This window comes from Mastomys coucha, unplaced genomic scaffold (genome assembly GCF_008632895.1).
Source record: "Mastomys coucha isolate ucsf_1 unplaced genomic scaffold, UCSF_Mcou_1 pScaffold22, whole genome shotgun sequence".
NCBI classification, from domain to species: domain Eukaryota; kingdom Metazoa; phylum Chordata; class Mammalia; order Rodentia; family Muridae; genus Mastomys; species Mastomys coucha.
The window spans coordinates 94,087,882-94,094,049 of NW_022196905.1; positions in this window are offsets into that span (position 1 = coordinate 94,087,882).

Below are 6,168 nucleotides of genomic sequence, written 5' to 3' on the forward strand. Positions count from 1 at the left end.
GAAGGAGGAGGAGGGGAAGGAGGAGGAGGGGAAGGAGGAGGAGGGGAAGGAGGAGGAGGGGAAGGAGGAGGAGGGGAAGAAGGAAGGGGAGGGGAAGAGAAGAAGAAGAAGAGGAGGAGGAAGAAGAAGAATCCAAGCTCAAAGACACAGAAAATATTTCTAACCTAAAGAAAGAGATGCTTATAAAGGTACAAAAGCTTACAGAACACCAAATAGATTGGACTGGAAATGTAAGTTCCCTCACCACATAATAAGCAAAACACTAAACACACAGAACAGAGAAAAAATATTAAAAGCTGTAAGGGGAAAAGGCCAAGTAACATATACAGGCAGACTTATTAGAGTTACATCTGAGTTCTCAGTCAAGATTCTAAAAGCCAGAAGGACTTGAACCGATGTCCTGCAGACTCTAAGAGACCACAGATGTCAGCCCACACTACTACACTTAGCAAAACTTTCAATCACCATAGATAAAGAAAACAGATATTTCATGATAAGTATTCATGATTTGTCCACAAGTCCAGCCCTACAGAAGGTACTAGAAGGAAAACTCCAACACAAGATGGTTAACTACACTCACAAAAATGCAGGCAATAAATAATCTCACACCAGCAAGATCCAAAAAAGGGAAACACACACACATACTACCACCACACCAGCAACAACAACAAAAAAAAACAGGAACTAACAATCATTGGTAATTGATAGCTATCAATATTAGTGGACTGAATTCCCCAATAAATAGACACAGACTAACAGGTTGAATGTGAAAATAGGATCCATCCTTTTGCTGCATACAAGAAACACAAATCAATATCAAAGATAGCTATTATCTCAGAGTAAGAGATTGGAAAAAGATTTTCCAAGCAAATGGACCCAAGAGACAAACTGCTATAGCTATTCTAGTATCAAACAAAATAGACTTCAAACAGCTGGGCAGTGGTGGCGCACACCTTTAATCCCAGCACTTGGGAGGCAGAGGCAGGCGGATTTCTGAGTTCGAGGCCAGCCTGGTCTACAGAGTGCGTTCCAGGACAGCCAGGGCTACACAGAGAAACCCTGTCTCGAAAAACAAACCAAAACCAAAACAAAACAAAACAAGACTTCAAACCAAAGTTAATCAAAAGAGATGAGGAAGGACACTTCACACTTAACAAATAAAAAGTCAACCAAAATAATTTTTTAATTCTTAACATCTATGCTTCTAACACGTTTGTAAAGCCAACACTATTAAAGCTTAAATCAAACATTGACTCTTACACATTGGTAGTGGGAGTCTTCAAATACCCCACTCTTATCAATGGACAGGTCATTTAGACAAAAACTAAACAGAGAAATGTTAGAACTAAAAGACATTATGAACCAAATAGATATCTAAATTGATATCTATAGAACATTTCACCCAAACACAAAAGAATGTACCTTCTTCTCAGCACCTCATGATGCATTCTGTTGCAGGATTTTCCCTGTCCAATCACATTAGGGCAGTGAGAAGCTTGTTATTGGACAGGAAAAGGGAGGTGGAGTGAGGAATTGAGACAGAGAGAGTGGTCTCAGGAGGAGGGAGAGAACCAGAATGGAGGCCAACAAGTGGTGTTATCAAAAGGTTAGAATAATTGGGTTAAAGCTTTATCATTATCAACTGGCTCTGAAATTACTGTATTGGCATCTTGTAAATTGTGATTAAATTAATATATAAATCTAATTGGTTAACTATAATCTTAAGAGTCTTGTTTCTTCCAGGTAATTAGGTGTTGAGACAGCTAACCAGGGGTGTGTTACATGGAAGCAAGAGGAATTCAGGGCCCCAGTCTTAGAGATGGCCAGGCGGGAGCTCTGTGGCCTCACTGGTGAGTTGGCTGGCTTAGAAACCAAGCAAGTGGCACAAGGACTAGCTCCAGAGAGTTGTTGGTGGCAGGAGCACAGGAGCATCACCTGGCCCTGCTAAGAGTTGGTCAGTTCATTTTTAAATACTTCCCACAACAGCATTCTCCAAAATTGACCACATATGCTGCCATAAAACAAGTCTCAAGAGAATAAGAAAATTGAAATAATCCCCTGCATCCTATCAGACTACCATGCATTAAAGCTGGATTTCAACAATAGAAATACAGAAAGCCTACAAACTCATGGAAACTGAACAGCTGGCTACTAAATGAATACTGGGTCAAGGTAGAAAGAAGGAAAGAAAGAAAGAAAGAAAGAAAGAAAGAAAGAAAGAAAGAAAGAAAGAAAGAAAGGAAGGAAGAAAGGAAGGAAGAAAGAAAGGAAGGAAGGAAGAGAGTGAGAGAGAGAGAAAGAAAGGAAAGAAAGGAAGGAAGAAAAGTTAATTAAAGACTTCTTAGAATTCAATGAAAATGAAAACATAAGTGTGCTAAGAGGAAGATTCGTAGCACTAAAGGCCTACATAAAGAAACCGGAGAGATCTCATGCTACCAACTTAACAACACACCTGACAGCTCTAGAACAAATAGAAGCAAGCTCACCCAAAAGGATGGCAGGAAATAATCAAACTGAGGGATGAAATCAATGAAATGGAAACAAGGAGAATAATACAAAGAATCAATAAAACAGAGTTGTTTCTTTGAAAAAAAAAAAAAAAACAAGACAGACAAGCCCTTACCAAATTAACTAAAAGACAGAGAGAGAATATTCAAATCAACAAACTCAGAAGTGAAAATGGGGACATAACAAGAGACACTGAAGAAATCCAAAGAATCATTAGGCCATACTTTAAAAACCTGTACTTTGCCAAATTGGAAAATCTAATAAAAATGGATACTTTTCTGGATAGATAACACTTACCAAAGTTGAATCAAAATCAGATAAATAGTTTAAATAGTCCTATAACCACTAAGGAAATAGAAGCAGTCATTAAAAAGTCCCCCCCCCAAAATAAGAGCCAGACATTTTAGCACAGATTTCTACCCGAATTTCAAAGAACAGCTAAGCCAATACTCTTCAAATTATTCCACAAAAATAGGAACAAAAGAAACATTGCCAAATTCATTTTATGAGTCCACAGTTACCCTGATACTAAAACCATACAATGATTTGACAAAGAAAATTATGGACCAACTTCCCACATGAACATAGATGCAAAAATAATAAAATACTCACAAACCAAATTCAAGAACACATCAAAATGATTATCCACTATGATCAAGTAAGCTTCATACCAGAGATGCAGGGATGGCTCAACATACAAAAAAAAAAAATCTGTCAATATAATTTTCCATATAAACAAACTGAAAGAAAAAGAAAGCACATTGTCATCTCATTAGATGCTGAAGAAATGAAGAAATCTTTGACAAAATCCAACAGCCCTTTATGATAAAAGTTTTGGAGAAATTATGGATAGAAAGAGCATACCTAAACATAGTAAGGTCAATTTACAGAAAGCTAATAGCCAACATAAAATTAAACAAAGAGAAAGACAAAGCAATGCCACTCAAATCAGGGACAAGACAAGGCTGTCCACTCTCTTAATATCTGCTCAATATAACAACTGAAGTTCTAACTGGAACAACAAGACAACTAAAGAGGTCAAGGGGATACAAAGTAGAAAGGAAGAAGTCAAAGTATCACTATTTGTGGATGATCTGATACTATACATAAGTGACCCCAAAAATTCTATCAGGTAATTCCTACAGCTGATACAAACCCTTTTCATAAAGTGGATGCATACAAGATTAACTAAGAAAAAAAATCAGCAGTCCTCTTATACACAAATAACAAATGGGATAAGGAAGAAATCAGGGAAATAACACCTTCACAATAGCCATAGATAATATAAAATATCTTGAGATAACCCTAACCAACCAAGTGAAAGGCCTGTATGACAAGAATTTAGTCTTTGAAAAAAAAAGTTGAGGAAGATATCAGAAGATAGAAAGATCCCTCATGCTCATGGATAGATAAAATTGAATTAACACAGTAGAGATAGCTGTCCTACCAAAAAACAACTTACAGATTCAATACAATCTCCATCAAAATTTCAACACAATTCTTTACAGACCTTGAAAGAACAATAACCAACTTCATATGGAAAAACAGCATGGATCTTTCTGGGAAGGGGAAATAGAATGGAATTTGCAGGTGGGCTGGGGATAAGTGGGATGGGAAAAGGGGAGTCTGGGCCAGGAGAGAGGGGATGGCAGGAGAGTGTCCTGGGAGTAGGGGGCATTCAAGGAGCAGTGTAGAAAGAAACCCAGCTTTGTAAAAACTCCCTGTTATCTACAAGAGTGGCCTTAGCAAAGTCTCTTAGCAGTGGGGGATACAGAGCCAGAACCAGCCATCTTTTATAACCAGGCAAATCTCCCAGGAGTGAGACTGGGAAATCAACCCACAAAACCTTCAACCTACAAGACATCCTGCCTGTTCCATGTGCTGGGGCAAGGGGGCTCAGAAGTTATAGGAGTGGCCAATCAGTGACTGGTCCAACTTGAGGCCCCACATTGTAAGAGGGAGCCCATGTCTGACACTGCATGGATAGCCAGGAACCAGAGACTGGGCAGTTCAGATACCCTATGTCTGGAAAGAAAAAATGTCAGCGAAATGATTTCTAATGATATTATGCTAGACTCATAGATCAGAGCCTAGTCCAGTTGTCATCAGAGAGGCATTGTCCAGCAACCAATGGGAGCAGATGCAGAGACCCACAGCCAAGTAGATGAAATCAGGGAACCCCCGCAGAAGGGGCGGGGAAAGGATTGCAGGAATGAGGTTGAGGTTACCAAGAGAACAAGGCCAACAGAATCAACTAAGCAGGGTTCAGAGGGTCTCACAAAGGCTGAAGCAAGCAAAGAGACCTTGTATGGGTCTGAGCTAGGTACTCTGTATTATGGTTGTGTAGCTTGCTGTTCTTGTAGGACTCCTAACAGTGGGAGTAATACGGTATCTCTGAAATGTTTTGCCTGTCCTTGGACCTTTTCCTTCCTACTGGATTACCTCATCCAGCCTTGATATAAGGATTTGTGCCCATTCTCATTGTAATTTCTTTTTAAAAAAATTTATTTATTATTATAAATAAGTACACTGTAGCTGTCTTCAGACACACCAGGGGCATCGGATCTCATTACGGGTGGTTGTAAGCCACCACGCGGTTGCTGGGATTTGAACTCAGGACCTTTGGAAGAGCAATCGGTGCTCTTATCTGCTGAGCCATCCTTCCAGCCCCCTCATTGTAATTTCTTATACCATGTTTGTTTGATATTTCTGAGAAGTCTCCTTCTCCTTCTCCTTCTTCTCCTCCTCCTCCTCCTCCTCCCTCTCCTCCTCCTCCTCCTCCTCCTCCTCCTCCTCCTCCTCCTCCTCCTCCTCCTCCTCCTCCTTCTTCCTCTTTTTAAGGGAAATAGAGGGGAAGTGGATCTGGGGTCAGAGGAGTGGGAGGAGTGGAGTGGAGGTAGTGGAAACTGTGGTTGGGATGTAATGCAAAAATTAAAATAAAAAATAAAATAATAAACACAGAAAAGGAATTTTAAAAGGTGCACTTATATAGTGAGCCTCCTGGGCATGCCCAAATGCCACTGGAAAGACAGCTAGAAACCTCTTTTGTCTGTTTTCATAACTTGGTCAATTTTTCCTCCCCTTGACATGTTCATGATCATTATTTGCATTTTGAAACATATTTGAAACACCTTTCTAAGTATTTGCCAATGACCCCATAGACCTGAATAATTCTTCAATGTACACAATGAATACAGTGAAATAACACATAGATACTAGTCACTCTTCCTCTTGACAAAATTGCCAGGCGGCAAGGCAAAGTTGATCTGCTTTCCTGGTGAGGACAACTCCAAACGTTCACCTTCTGGAAATCTCTGAAAAGCCTTATATAAAATGTTTTTACAGCATCACTAATCTCTTCCTTAAACATACTGAAAATAACTTGACAAAACCTAATAAGAGCAAATTTGTTCTCTAAGCACAGCGATAAAGTACTTATGAGCTGTACCAAATGTTGCTGAAGTGTGTGGAGGAATTTTAATCCAGCATCACTGGCTGCTCTGGCAAGGGATCACATCTGGCAGGAATCCAGACATGCCCTGTATTACAGTATGAGCTGTTTGAAATATAGACACGCCCTTAGTACACACTTTTAATCTCTAACAGTGAAGTAAGGTTAGTTTGTAGAAGAAGCAGCCATATTCGAAAGTAATGTCTAAT